General features: G+C 47.9%; 1 protein-coding gene across 1 annotated transcript in view; it reads right to left on the bottom strand.

Annotated features, from left to right (window-relative positions):
- The window catches only part of PCSK5 (proprotein convertase subtilisin/kexin type 5), a 455,082-nt gene that overhangs the window by 104,012 nt on the left and 335,186 nt on the right, over window positions 1–15,884 (bottom strand). The gene's annotated exons all lie outside the window — the stretch shown is intronic.

Below are 15,884 nucleotides of genomic sequence, written 5' to 3'. Positions count from 1 at the left end.
CCTTTCCACTGAAGCACGTGTAGCTTCCCAAACTTCTTCTGAACATGTAAGAAATTACTCTCCCAGCAAAGATGGTGGGGACAAGCCAGCCTCTTTGAAGGTGATAATCCAGTGATAAACCAATGATGGGTCTCATTGAACCCAACCCTCTACTCACACTACACAACGTCTTCTCCCCCCCACGGTCCTAGAAGAAATCGAGAAGTTTCTTTAGTCTGATCCCAAGAGTCACTCTGTATGGTTTGGAAACCAATCACGCACAGAAAACATGGTTTCAGATTTCAGGAGAATCACTCCACCCCCTGTAAGTATGTCTGAACATTGTCAATCTGAGATCCAGCCAGAATAGGGAGGTAGCAGTTCCTCACGCATGGTTTAATCAAGTCTTACTGAAACTCTAAGATTTGCTGCCTGATTTATTGTAGTTGCTTTGAAGCCATGGAAACATAGACTTGACTGGTGAGAAATTGAAGGAAGTTCACCCCTCTGCATTGTCCCATGGCTTTACTGAACTAGTGCCATTAGGTGAGGTAACCTTAGATATATAAATCCTTCCCTTGCAGTAACCACAAAAATGAAAATGAGGCGGCAGGGAGATTTTGTCCTTCTATACAGAAAAAGCCTTTGATGTAGTTACTCTGTAAGTTTTGTTAACTAAAGGGGAAAAGTACACATTCGGAGCAATGCAATTATCTAATAGCGGCATATCCTGCACATCCCAGACTCTGTTCTTTGTTGCTCGGTCGTTGCCAAGGAATCTGATATATAACTTTTCATTTTTTTTTAAAAGAAAAAATTTAACTTTTCATTTTTTTATTTTCGAGAGAGAGGGAGAGAGACAGACAGAGACAGAGCACAAGCAGGGGAGGGACAGAGAGACAGAGGGAGAATCCAAAGCAGGTTCCAGGCTCTGAGCCATCAGCACAGAGCCCGACGCAGGGCTTGAACTCATAAACCGTGAGATCATGACCTGAGCTGAAGGCGGTCGCTTAACCGACTGAGCCACCCAGGCTCCCCTGATATATAACTTTTAGAATGGAACCATAGTTTTTAGCTCAGGAGTGACTCCCGGGAGCCCAGTGCCCCAAAGAGTGAGTACCCAGTGGGGGCAAAGAATGCAAACGTGCAGGTTGTTCACTGCACAAGGTGCCTGTCCCAGTGGCCATGTGGAAGCAGAAATCCAGCCCATGTTCATCTCGCCAAGCCACGCGCTCTGGTTTGGCTGTCTCTGCCTCTGCCCCTGTAGGGGACACCTTTTGCTAATTCACACAAAGGTATTAGAAATGGACAAATTGCACTCTCGGTCATCAGAAAGCTTGGTTTCCAAGGGAGAAAAAACCTGGGACTTCTGTCTAGTAGGAATGGGTGATTTCAAGTTGAGACTGCCTCATTCAATTAGGCCTCATGTTTATATGGCCTTTTATTTATTCAGGCTCCCCATTCTACCTCCTAATGATTGCCCTTGCTGTAATCTCTTCCACTTTTGTCACAGTGTGACTTTTGCCACAACCAACTGAGTAGTGATTATCAGTCCAGACACTCGCAAGATAAAGGCAGACCTGGTAGGAAGGAGTAGATCTTGCCTACATTGCGAATGCTAATAATTTGTGTTTACGGAGCTGGATGGTCGCTATGTATCTTTCCAAAGGCATGTGCTGAGTGGAAGAGGAGTGAGGGATGGTTTCCAGAGGCTTCCAAACCCAAAGAAAGTGTATTCTAGAGGAACGTAGGATCATAGATTATTCATTTGTTCATGCATTCGTTCCATGGATACTTTTTGAACAACTATGTGCTGGGTAGTAGGTGAGATTTAGACATATACAAACAGAAAAGAGCCTGCTCTTCGGTCCTCAAGGATGTTTGAGAAGAATGATTTGAAAAGAGATCGTTACAATCCAAATGCTAGCCGGTAGCCTTTCACTTCCTTGGACAGTCTAGATTAACATCTAGAACAGAAAAGCAAAGGCATACACACCAGACTGTCTGCTCTACTGGTACTTTACCTTGACATTCACGCCTATAGGAACAGACACAGGGATTTGTTTTTCCGAACTCTTGGTAGCCATCCACCTTAATTTCCATGGTGTATTGGTTGCAACACAAAGGTAGGATTTTAAGCTAAATGCACCTTGCTCTGCTAAATCAAATGCTATTTAGATGGTTCTGAGAGTTTTTCCATTTCTATACCCAAAGTCTCCTTTGTAATTACAGAGGCTACATGGTTAGGTCAAGCAAATGTTATCCAGATAGTGCTGTAAACATTTAAAATTCTCTGTAGCTCTTATTTGCCTCCTCATTGGCTTCCATAAGCCAGTAGGTGGCACTGATACCTTGGCTTTGTACTTGATCTGCTCAACCACCTTAGATCGAATGGTCACTTGAAACTGCCCCATGTCTGAGATTTCAAATAACCCTTCCAACACACCCTTCTAATGTTACACTACGACTCTAGCTCACCCGCTTGATCATTCTTTTATTCACCTTTCCAGTTACCTCTTATATTTCTTACTGGGGCTAGGCCAAAACTTCCCAAGACCCAAGTTCCAGAATTCCAAATTCTTTCTCAGAATGTGACCTCACTTCCTAATTTGCTGATGAGGTACTGAGTTTCTCCAGCATCCTTTCTCTCAATGCCAAAATTCCTCCCTCTCTCTTGATTGTTCATTGGTCTCTTCTCTCCATGGAAGGTATGTACCTTATTCCTGGCCACTGTTGGCTGTCCACCTCATGTTCTGGAACTTTCCCCACAATGGTTTTCCACCAGCCTCTTTGCCTTCAATCATTTCTTCACATCTCTCATCATCCTCCTATCTACAAAAGTTCTCCCTAAGCTAAGACCTTCCCAAGCACTTTTCTTCCCTGATGACTGACTCTTAAAACATGTTTTTCCTTCCTACCACTTAGACCCAAAATGGAGAAAACCTTCATAACCTTGACGCTTATGTAAGTGAGTCAGCGTGGGACAGCTTAGCTGTGCACCTCTCTCAAGCCTGCATGCCTCCTAACTTTAGAGCAAGTGCTGGCTTTAGAACAGACGAGAATCGAGGGACCTGCCCCGATTTTTATGATTATGTAGATGTCCAATTAGTTACAGAAACAACTGTCCCCAACCCCAGCCCTTGCAGGCACAAGTTTCCCACTGCACATTTGAAACCAAAAAAAGCCAGATTCCAAGGACATAGTGGAGTTGCTTTTTTTTTTTTTTTTTTTTGGTTGTTGGAGCAGCAAATTCTTGTCATCTGTCTTCATTGCACAATGAAACTAAATGTTTATGACAGGCGTGATATACAAAATTCTTGGAAAAAAAATCACTTGTAGCACAGACTTCAGGGGCCAATATTTTGTTCTCCACCTCATCCTACAAGCTCTTCCTTCTGGTGTCTTCATCTATTATTCAGTCCAAATTATCTTTCTACTGTGATCACAAAAATTCCATTCTCCTTTTAGTTCCTTTCTCATCTCATCCTGTAATAGTTCAAAGGACAGAGAGGAAGGGGTGTCTCATGGGGAGAGGTGATGTCTCAAAAGTGGAAGACATAGCTTAGAAAGGCATACTTCTCCACTGAAAAATTTACAAGAGGGGCGCCCGGGTGGCTCAGTCGGTTATGCATCCAACTTCGGCTCAGGTCATGATCTCACAGAATGTGGGTTCGAGCCCCGCGTCGGGCTCTGTGCTGACAGCTGGGTGCCTGCTTCAGATTCTGTGTCTCCCTCACTCTCTGCCCCTCCCCTGCTCAGAGCCTGGAGTCTGCTTCGGATTCTGTGTCTCTCTCTCTCTCTGCCCCTCCCCTGCTCGCGTGCTCTTTCTCTCTCAAAAATGAATAAACCTTAAAAAATAAAAAATAAAAAATTTACAAGGAAGTGGCTCTTGTTCTACCTCTTGATCACATTGCACGGCATGTTTGTGTTAACGGATCTAACTTACAAGTAAACTTTATGAAATCATCCAGAATAATAGGTAAGCATTTATTACGCCATCCGCAGCTACCAAACATGATGGAGACTCACATAAGAATAATTTTTACGCAGGGGCGCCTGGGTGGCTCGGTCGGTTAAGCGGCCGACTTCGGCTCAGGTCGTGATCTCACGGTCCGTGAGTTCGAGCCCCGCGTCGGGCTCTGTGCTGACAGCTCAGAGCCTGGAGCCTGTTTCCGATTCTGTGTCTCCCTCTCTCTGACCCTCCCCCGTTCATGCTCTGTCTCTCTCTGTCTCAAAAATAAATAAAGGTTAAAAAAAATTAAAAAAAAAAGAGTAATTTTTACGCATACATGGCCGGGAGAACTTCCTTCCTCCTACAGAAGGGCTAGGCTTTCTTGTGTACTCTGTAATAGCCTTTATGGACTGGAACCAAATTTTTTGCAGCATTTAAGAAAACATACGTTGTGTACATAAAAATACTACATAAATTAATAAACCCATAAGTAGATAGCGATGTGAGCGTGAAACAACTTTTTAGCAAGGGTGATTTGTAAGAGAGAACGGGAAGAACATTTGATGAGACATTAGCCGTTTGGTTTGGGTCTGGTTATTTCAGGGAGCAACCTCGGGATCCTGAATTATCTGGAGGCTTCTGTGTACGTGCTTTGTCACCAGATGCCAGGGAATCATGGAGTGTGACTTCCCCGAAAGACTCTGCAGCCCCAGGCACTAACCAAGTGCCGCTATTTCTTTGCAAGGATGCCAATACCTAGTTTCCAACTTAAGAGACCGCTGTGTGAAAACGGTGTCCGTGAAAAGAAATCCATGCACTTGTTACTTTTTACCAGCTATAATTAATACTCAGGAACACTTTCAAGTTATATACTAATGAAATAATTCAGTTTTTAAAGCCTCGTTGAGCGTGACATTTTATAGCCAGGCTCAAAGTATGAGGCCGTCCAGGAAGCCAGCAGCATCTTCGCTTATGAGTTTACATAATTGTTCAGCCTTAAAAAGGAAGGAAATTGACACGTGCTACGACATGGATGGACTTGGAAAATGTTAACGCTGAGCGAAATAAGCCGGTCACCAAAGAACAAATGCTGTGTGTTTCCATTTATGTAAGGTACCTGGGGTGGTCAGGTTCAAAGGGCCAGGAAATAGAATGGAGGTTCTTAGGGGCTTCGGGGGAGGGGGACATGAGTCATTGCTTAATGGGTACAGGATTGCACCTGGGGAAGATGGAAAAGTTCTGGAGATGGATGAGTGGTGGTGTGACTATAATAAGGACCAGAACTGTATACTAATAATGGTTAAAAGTGTAAATTTTATCTTACAGATACTGCCCCGTCCCCCTTGCCCCAAACAAGTCTATACACCGAGTTTGTTCCTTACCGGGCCACTACTTAATTTTAACCCCAAACCTCAGGATCGTCTGCCCTGTGGGGATGTGTCCAGAGAGCACCAACCATCTTGGGGAGCCAGTGTGTTGAACTGAGTCTTGGGAGATGTCCTGTGCTAATGGAGGTCAGTGGATAAATGGATAAAGCTCACGAAAATGGAGACATCTGGTTGATGGAATCCTCGGGTTTTGTTTCGTTTTGTTTGTTGTTGTTGCTCCCTTTGGGAACTAGAGGCAAACTAAACATCCAGCAGGTCGAAAGAGAGGTCTGTTCCCACAGCCTGGAGGTGTCTGGGAGCCACCGCTGTCCCATTTTGCCCTCTCAACAGTGACTTCCCTTTTCCCTCCCACCCAGGCTTTTCTGATCGACCGGACTTCTCCTTCCTGGTCCCCTTGCTTTTTTTTTAATTCTCAGATGCTCTGCAGTGCTACTCTGGTGCCCCCATGGGTTGGCGCCCCCTCAGAAAAAAGGATGGATCGTGAATTGTGGATCTAACACACGTGCAAAGGTTTGGTTTCCTCCCGCCTGCGTGTTGTCCGAAGAGCAAGGAATTAAGAGTTGATCCTTCTCGGGGCGCCCGGGTGGCTCAGTCGGTTGGGCGTCTGACTTCGGCTCGGGTCACGATCTCGTGGTCCGTGAGTTCGAGCCCCGCGTCGGGCTCTGTGCCGACGGCTCGGATTCTGAGTCTCCCTCTCTCTCTCTGGCCCTCCCCCGTTCATGCTCTGTCTCTCTCTGTCTCAAAAATGAATAAACGTTAAAAAAAAAAATTAACAACAACAAAAAAAAGAGTTGAGCCTTTGCGTGTCCACCGTTGTTTGGTCCCTGACCACAGTCAGGCTGCTAAAAAAAAAAAAAAAAGGGTATCCAAAGTGAAGCTTTGGCCAACACACCTGAACGTAGTGGTGATGTAGCAATCACCACTACATCGGTGAAGTTCCCATTCACCGACACCCGCCGTATTATGTTCTGTTCTATATAACGTTTAATCCAGACAACAGCCTTTTTATGAATGAGAAACGGAGGCTCAGAGAGATGAAACATCTTGCATAAATTCGGCTAGGTAAGTGACAGAGTTGGGCTATGACCCAGGTATGTCTTAGCCAGAGTCCAGACTCTCTTCTGCAGTGTTTCCCTGGTATGGATTCAATTCCCTTTTTGGCGCTCCGAGTAGCTTTGCTATTTATAAAAAAGAAAAAAAATGGACCTTGAGCACAAGCCTGGTCTGAAGCGTTTGGTGAGGTAAGGGTATCGGAAAGGAATTCACTGTGCAAACAAATGAACTTTGGGCCGGCACATTGTACAGAGCAAATTTCCTCAATGATTGAAAAAACTCTCCAAATTTATTTTCTCTGAGAAAGTGGCCAGTATTTATTAAAAGGCAATTCTGTTTATCCCAAATTGAGAGTTTTACAAGCAGTTTGGTCTGTCCACTAGATTAGAAGCTCCTGAGAGGAAACCCAAATGGTATTTTTGAATGAATAAAATAATTAATTGGCGCTCTGCACAGGAATTTTCTATACTGCTTTAACTGCTGTCCAAAAGCAAAATAAACGGGCTCCTCAGAAATCATTTATAACCAGAATTATAGTAATCTCTCTCTGCTCCTCCAATTTATATGAAAATCTAGTATACATGGATTGGTCCTTGTATATCTTTTCCTCAATGAGGAGAATTTTGCATTGCCTCTGTGTTTGTGAAAGTCCCTCTAAGTTCTAGCTTAAGGATGCTAAAATTGAAAAGACCCTGAACAGTTGGTTGTAAAACCAGACACAAGAGGGGACAAAAGGCGTGAGTGTGATTAGTATCTGCAATTAAATAAAATAAATAAAGCCTATCATCGAAACTGCGGGATCATGAATACTTCCTGTAAGTACAGTATGGTAGATGGAAATCGATTTATTGCCCATTTGAGGTGTGTAAAAATGTCTTGCTAGTCTCTTTATTTCGTGGGCTATCTTTATTATTTCTGAAAGTGAGCCTAGAATTTTTTGTTTTAAGGTTGATTGATTTATTTTGAGAGACAGAGCACATGCACGTACAAGGGAGGGGCAGAGAGAGAGGGAGAGGGAATCTCAAGAAGGCTCCACGCTCAGCATGGAGTCCGACAAAGGGCTTGATCCCACGTCGGCGACATCATGACTTGAGCCGAAATCAAGGGTCGGGCGCTTACCTGACTGAGCCCCCCGGGTGCCCGGAGCCTAGAATTTCTACAGATTCTCTAGTGCACTCAGTCCCCCTAGTCTTTGGGTTTGATGCTATCCCAATGCTCCCACCCCTTGTGGCTGCAGTGGGACCGCTCCCCTGGGGGAAACTGTACACTATCCGATGCGTTCACAGCGAGGGGATCCGGGGTTCAAGATACAGGGACACAAGTGGGTGACCATCATTTGAAAGAATGACTCATTTACCTTTTGGAAAACGTCGCCGATGACCCGAGGCAGGTCACACTTGGGTGAGGGACACCGAGGCAGACTAACCGAGAAAGGGAATGACTTGGGTGGACAGAGCTCCCGTGTGCGCCCCAGTGAGCACTGTGCTATGGAGGCCGAAGGGCTGTTCCGCATCCTTTCGCTCTGGAGGTGATGAAGGATGGCAGGTGAAACTATCAGGACCATCGAGCCTTCCCGACGCTCTCGAACTAAACAGGAGTTTTCGAATGCAGATCAGATCGGTTAAAGCCCAAAAGCCTTCCCTGAGGAGCTTAAAACCCAATGTTCTCCGTGGTGGTCGGGGTCCCGGAACACAGGAATGAGGATGAGGCTTGTTATCCTCCACTTTCGTTTCTAAGGTGACCCAGGGAGCCTCCCTAACCCACGGTTATTACTTGCTCTTAAACCCTGCAAAGTACAGCTGCTGGCCCGTCCCCCACGCCAGTACCCCAAGGGAGGGAACATCCTCAAATTATCCTCCTTTTCTTCCTCGGCAGCCACAGGCTGCAGAAACGTTGGCTCCAACTTTCCTTTCCGGCGCTCCCTTAGTCTTTCCTCAAGCCTAACCTGCTGGTCTAAAGCATCGCAGCCTAATTGCTAATTAAGAGAAAGGGGAAGCTCCTGGAAGGAGGAGGAGTTTGCATCCCAAGACCTAGGGCTCGGTCCGTACGGTAGCTCTGTAGCTAGTAATTGGCTGTAGCTGGTAATTGACACGCCGCGTTTTATTGGGTCATCATTAACACTGCCCGTTCACAGGCAGTTCATGCTGCCTTCTAAGACATCTGTTGGTTTGCCTGGCGATGGGTCTGAATGGAGCACAGCACCCAGAATGCCTCAGCCCCTTCGTGACCGGGCAGGCATTTGATTACTCGGGATGCCATATGTTGTATCGGGAGTGACCAAATTGTACTTTCTAAAAAGCCCAAGTATGCATATCAAAACCAAGGGGGGCGGGGTGAACCAAAGTACCTGTGTGCCCGCCGCAGGCCAACCTAGTAGGAAGCCCTGGGGTTGGGCAAAGACACAAATGTTGGAGTCATCCCCGGCTGGGTTTGATGTGGGCTTCTTTCTCCAACTATCTGACGGGAAGCCAATCGCAGATTTCCCTGACATTCTTCTCCGGAGTATCGCGGACAGTCTCTCACAGGACGTGGTGAGGATCAAAGGAGGAAACGGACCCAAGCACCCGGCCCAGCGGCTTTCGGAATATTAGTGACCATTATCAGGTACTGGGGGTAGGTTAGCTCATTGCACCTCCAGTAATCACGTGGGGTAGGGCCGTCGGCCTCATTTGCCAAAGTAAGGAGTTTCAGCATCGAAATGCTAACTCTTGACGCGTGGCCCAAACCCCGGATCCCAGATCGTGCCTTCCCTAAACCCCCCCGCGGGCACTTGAAGACTCAATTGGCTACACAGGGTGGTGGCCATGAGGCAGCTACTCTTGCTGACCCTGTGGATGGAGAGCAACCACCTCTCAAGGGAAATCAGCTGCAAGATAGCCACCCACGCAAGTTAGTGGTTATAAGCCGCCCTTTGGAGACAGCCTCCTGCATCAGAGAGAAGCAAGGCAGTGCTTCCCTGCGCCCCGCGGCCACGGCGCTGCTGCCCTTTTCGGGCTGCCGAGGCGAGAGTTTGTCAGAAGTAGGTGAACCGCGGGGAGCCGGGGCCCACAAAGCGGCCTCTTCCCGGCAGAGTTTCACCCCGTCAGGTTCTGGACGTGGGGTTCTTGGCTCTGCGACGGAGCTGGCACCGCGCAAGCCCTGACTACCTGTGTCTTCAGGTGAGTGGCGGGGGATAGACTTGCTTCCACGCTCGGTGGGTGTCAGGACAAGTCAGTTTCCTCTCTGTCTCAGGGAGGGTGGAGCCCGTCCACAGATGGAAATAAACACGGGGGCGGGCCCCTGGGTGGCTCAGTCAGCTAAGCGTCTGAGTCTTGATTTCAGCTCAAGTCACCATCTCACGGTTTGTGAGTTCGAGCCCCGCGGCGGGCTCTGCGCTGACCCCCCCCCCCCACCCTATCTGTGTTTTTTTTTTTTCTCTCTCTCTCTCAAAATAAATAAATAACTTAAAAATATTTTTTAAAAACGAAAATGGGCCAGTATTGTTAGGCTGTGAGTGTATGTGTTCTGTGTGTGGGGACGGGGTGGGTGGGGGAAGCCATGGGGCAGAAGGTCTCACCCCCCAGGTGTCAGAGACAGAGAGTCTCAGGTGTTTCCCTACCTACCAACCTCCTTCTGTACTGCGAACAGTCTCTCCTAGAATGTGAGATTCTCATAAAGACGTCTATATGGTTTGCATCTTATCAGAGTTTCAGACTCGGTCCAGAGCATGGAATCTGGGACTGAAACCTCACTGGGTCCCACCATAGGCAGAATGATACCCCCCACCTCTTCAAGATTCCTGTACCCCCGCCCCCCACCCCCACCCCCCCGTGTGCTTAGATGACTGGGAGGGGAGAAACAGGGTACAGGTGAAGTGCATGTATCTGGAACAGGTGTCCTAGATGGGAAACTTGGGGCTGCCTTGTGCCGGTTGTGTGAACTTGCCCAAGTAATAGAACCTCCGTCATCTCCTCTGTAAAATGGAAATAATCACAGCGTCATAAAATTGTCAGAAGGGTTAAATCGGTGAATACGTGAGGTGTACTTTAAAAGATAACAGCACACAGTCGGTGCTCCATCAAAGTTAGCTGTTACGGGTCCAGGGGGCACAACCAGGTCCCTTAGATAAGCAGCACAAGAGACTGCACAAACCTTTAGAGACACTCCAAGCTCAAGTCCCTTCTTACTGTATGGGTGGCTTCGAAAAAATTATTTCACCTCTCTTCGGCTTTTAAATTTTTAAGATTTAAAAAATTAAAAAAAAAATTTTTTTTTTACGTTTATTTATTTTTGAGACAGAGAGAGACAGAGCATGAACGGGGAAGGGGCAGAGAGAGAGGGAGACACAGAATCGGAAGCAGGCTCCAGGCTCCGAGCCATCAGCCCAGAGCCCGAGGCGGGGCTCGAACTCACGGACCGCGAGATCGTGACCTGAGCTGAAGTCGGACGCTCAACCGACTGAGCCACCCAGGCGCCCCTTAAATTTATTTTTGAGAGAGAGAGAGAGCCCGCATCCAAAGCAGGCTCCAGGCTCTGACTGTCAGCACAGAGCTCGACGTGGGGCTTGGACCCATGAACCGGGTCTATTTACTGCGTGGTAAATAGAAACAAAATATCTAGGGAAGATTTCATTCCTCCACCACTGTTCAGGGACCGCTTAGACGAATGGACTCTAATTTTAGTAACCCTTTTATTCACTTTCAACAACTCAACAGGCGTGGTCCTGTGTAATGAGCACCGAGCTGTAGTCTGATCTATTCAGGAAAATGGCAACCCTCTGCCTTTTCACTTGCCACCCTAAACCTACAATTCTAGAACTATTAATTGACTAGGAAATTGTGGGCACCCCAAACCAATATTTGCCAATAGAGGAACAACTGATGTGCCTTTTGGGTCAGCATTATCCCTCCCTGTCATCACTCTAGTTGCCTTTCGGTGATATCGCTTAGCAATAACATACAATTGTGACTCTAACTGGTCTTTATTCCACTCTTATCGCAGTGGTCAGGAATTGCGTATGAATTGATTTGTACAACCTTGACATAAACTCAAGAGATGTCTCTTAGGCATTATTAATACCATGAGAGGGCTCTGGCCCTATCAAAACATTCCAGAATGGTAGGACTCGATGTGCTCTGGTCTTTCCTTGTACCTTGATGCCTTGATAATCTCCTTTAAACGTCCGGCATGGATCTCTGCGCGCCAACCACCCTGTTGAGAGCCTTGGTCTGGGGTGAAATGGCAGCCTCTACATCCCTCTGCCATATAGACCTGAGAACTTGCCTTCTCCGCCTCGTCCTGCAGAGACGGAGACCTCCTGTAGAGAACAGAGGAGGACCTGGCGAAAACCCTTCGCGTCCCTCCAGCGACAAACAGCTCTGGGAAGTCTATAGGAGCCTCGAGAACAATTCGGTTCCTCTGGGAGAAGAGCCAGATTGGCTGCGAGGTAGGCACCTCAGTATTTGAGGTAAGATCAAAGTCTCCTCCCTTTGGTCTAACCTCTACGCTCTCCTGCCAGCCCCAGCCCCGGCAGACCCTTGGCATCTCCCCAAGGGACCGTAGCACCTTCCTGCCCTGGTTACATCGCTGTCTGGGGGTGGGGGCTCTTCGACGTTTCTAGGCAACGGGGGGGCACTCAAGGTAACAGCCTGGGCCCCGTAATTGGGGGTCCTGGGCCTTTAGAACTCGATTCTTGGCTTAGGTCTGCAGCCGCCAGGCAGCAAGGCGGGGCTCAGCGTCCTGGGCTCAGGAAGCCTGAAACTCCATGGAAACTCAGTTCCCATGATCCCTGCAGGCCTAACTGGTGAGTCAGGCTCTCCTCCCCTTCCCAAACTCCCTGCAGGGGCTGTCTGACCTGCTTTGACTCCTTTTTGCTTTCAAGGTTGCTCTTGATTTTCCTCTCAACCTGCTTTTACTCGGTGTGAGGTGCCCGGGGCCCCAAACCTTCCCGGAGAGGGCCGATGCCTCTCTCCTGCTGTTCGCAGTTGGCCAAAACGGGCCGGGACAGGCTGCGGGAAAAGCTAGCTGCCTGTGGGCTCGGGGGAACTTGAACGGTCTTTGCTTCTGCAATCATTCAGTGTAATTAGGTTGTAATTTTCTAACGATGAATTTGTGGGAGGCCCCCATTTTCTATGGGATAAAAACAAGCGCTTAACTACAGTAGCACGAGTGACGGGTGTGCACAAGGGCTGAAAGGAGCAGAGGCAGGGGGAAGATCTCCTTGCGGTGTGGGGGGGGATTAGAAGCCCAGGCCTGGAGTCAGAGATAGGGAGCCTCTTCTGGGAAAGCTAGGTGCTTTTCTCGGTGCTTCCACATTAAGTTCTCAGAGCATCTTACAGATATCAGCACTGCTCTCCTCTTTAACTTTTTTTTTTTTTTAAATTTTTGTTTGTTTTTGAGCCAGCGCAAGTGGAGGAGGGGCAGAGAGAGACGGGGTCCCAGAATCCAAAGCAGGGTCCAGGCTCTGAGCTGTCAGCACAGAGCCTGACGTGGGGCTCGGACTCCTGGACTGAGAGATCGTGCTCTGAGCCGAAGTCAGACGCTTAACCGACTGAGCCACCCAGGCGCCCCTAGCCTTGCTCTCATTTTGAGGATGAGAAAACTGAGGCTCAGAAAATTTACGCAGTCTGCCCCAGGTCGCTGAATTAGTGCTATTTATTTATTTGTTTATTTTACATTTTTCAAGTTACTTATTTTGAGAGCGAGAGAGTGGGCAGGGGAGGGGCAGAGAGCGAGGGAGAGAAGGAATCCCAAGCAGGCTCCATGCTGTCAGCACAGAGCCCGTACAGGGCTCGAACCCACGAACCGTGAGATCATGACCTGCGCCGACACCAAGAGTCGGACGCTTGACCGACTGAGCCACCCCAGCACCCCCGAATTAGTAGTGCTATTTAGAAGAGCTAGCACTTACTCGTGATGCCATCTGCTAGGAATTGTCCTGAATGCTCTACACATATCGACTCACTCCTTTAAAATAATAATAACAACCTTAAAATAAGAAAGGGCGCATGGTGAACCACGGTGGCCTCATTTTTCTGTTGACGATGTTGAGGCAGTGAATGATTGAATGAAGGATTATTCTGGTGGCAGAGCGGCAATGTAAACTCAGGGGGTCAGCCTTCACACTGCTCCTCTCGCTGGGGTTTTGCCGCACTCCCTTTCTCCAGAAAGTGCCAGGAGATGGGGTTTTATTGCAGGTCTGTCTGATTTCAGGTCTCTTGTGCACTTTCCACTACACTGAACATCCAAATAATTGGCAGGTTGCGTGGGTGTATACGTGTGTATGTCTGCGTGAAGATGGGGGTAAGTTCAAGCTCCGCAATCCTAGACACCCCAATCACGCAGTCTGGAACTACTGCTTGCCTACTGCTTTCTGGAGGCAGCATTCGAAGAGCTCACCGTGTACCCTTCACGAGACAGACAGAATCGGCTCCTACACAGGGCAGCTGGTTCTGATTGCGATCTTCCCAGAGGACAGGGTGATTTCTTGTTCATTTTGGGGTCCCCGTGGCTTTGCACGAATAGAAAATGAGTAGAAAACACCAACTTGATTGGTGCCTTGGGGGGAGAAATTCATTAGAGTTCTTTGTACTGAAACAAAATTGACTTGGGCCCGAAAAAAAAAAAATAGATACGGTAAGGTGGTGGTGGGGGGGGGGGGAGGAGAAAATATTTTAGGAGAGGAGAAGAAAGGATTGGAGGCGGAAATAAGCACAGTGTCTCTGTGACCCAGGCACGTGGTTAGACCGACAGGTAGAAATGGAGTTTGAGCAAGTGAAAAATGAGTTTGGATCGAGGATGTAGCTAGGTCACGAAACATCAAAGATGGATGGAATGGGTGTGGTTGGCCAAAGGGAGCCACTGAAGATTTAAGGAGAAAGTCGGAGATGGAAACGAATTTGGTGCACAGTCGCTGTGGCCAGATGAAGCCGGATGAATTGGAAGGGACAGCTGGGAAGTCAGCTAGGAGGTGGCCTCAGGGGGCCAGGGTGGGGGCTGAAGCTACAATAACCAAAATGGTGATGACAAGGTGGTTCCCAGAAAACCCGGTCCCAGGATCTCCGGGAAGGGTGGGCTTTTGAGCTCATTCGCTCTAGCTGCCGCCTCCTCCCTTCTCCCAGGGATCAATGGTCTCAGTGACGTTCTAGTCTAGTGACTGCCCAGTGTTTGCATGAAATCGGAGAGGCATGGAGAACTCACTTCTTCCACTTTTGGAAAACTGTATCAGACATGTCTTTGCACGAAGCCCACATTGGCTTCCTCGTGAGTGAATTTCCTACCTTGGTCATTTCAAAAGAAAGAAACAGCCGCTCTGCGTGAACAGCATGATATTTCTGGGAATAGTGAACAAGTCAGAACTTGAGTCCAAAGCTCAAACAGGGTGGCTTTGAGCACGTCAGGGAAACTCTGAGTCTTCTGTGACCGTGGTGGGGGGGGGCACCTGACATGTAATAAATGATGAATAAATGCTATTACTATTATTGATACATGTTGGGTGCATATAGGAGATGGGGGGGGAGAGGAGTCTGGCATAACTCTGATGTTTATATGCATTCCACAGGCGATATTTTGCCAGTGGCTGTCTTTCGGGCCCGCTCAACACTGAGCGGCTGTGTTCCCTCTCTGACACCCTCGTAGCAAGAGTTGATGGGGTAAAATATAGTGCAGCCATCCACAGCCCATCCCGCCCAGAGCCATGCCATAAACGATTGGGAGCTCATTGCATCGCTGCCAGATGGAGTGTCATGTTTAGATGCCAAGATGGTGAAAGAAATTGTCATCACCTATGCCCTCCTGGGGAGGGGCCATCCCGTTCGTGGCCAGCATGACCGTTTGGGAGAAAAGCCACGCGTGTGTAGACGCTCGGGCCTAAAACCCGTGCAGAAGAAAGGTAAATCGTCACGGAGGGCTCTTATCGTTGTGGTTTCAGCTGCTTACTTGGACTTTGTGACCGTGCTAAAAGGGGTTTTTTAGTCAGGAACCAAGTCTTAGGTAAAGGATGAATCGGTAGCAGCAGGTTAAAGGTACATGCCAGTGGAGGCAATGCTTTGAGTTTCATCGAGGAGTGTCCTTGTGCCAACAAGGCTAAGTGCCTAGTGAGTGAGGTGAGGGCGTGAGTTTGCTATGTTTTTGTGTTCAGGAGAGAAAGCGAGATTTGGAAAGTCTACCTCTCTGGAAAGTCTCTTCAGGTGACCATCAGAAGCTGATCTCCACCTAGGAGATGCCCTTTTCACAGATGACGGAGCCATCCGTAAGCATTTACACGACTTGCCCCAAATCACACAGCGTGTCTTGTTCCTCCTTATCTATGCTGAGGGGAAAAAACAATCCTTGAGGGAATTTGTAAAGAGAAAAAAAGGCAAAGCAATACCCAGAGACTATCGATGATGCCGCCATTTTTAGGTTGGCAAAGGACCCGATACTAGAAGGCTGTCCTAGTAACATTCAACAGACTACTCCTCTGTCGTAAGTGTCTAATTCTTTATTCTGGAATTTCTTCTTCCCAATCTTGAAATATCTTCTGTAAAGTGGAG

Source organism: Lynx rufus, unplaced genomic scaffold (genome assembly GCF_022079265.1).
Source record: "Lynx rufus isolate CCGP_SWC_20201006 ecotype Redwood Valley unplaced genomic scaffold, mLynRuf1.p SCAF_10, whole genome shotgun sequence".
Taxonomy (NCBI): domain Eukaryota; kingdom Metazoa; phylum Chordata; class Mammalia; order Carnivora; family Felidae; genus Lynx; species Lynx rufus.
The sequence above is the reverse complement of the archived record's forward strand: the minus strand, read 5'-3'. Positions and strand labels throughout refer to the sequence as shown.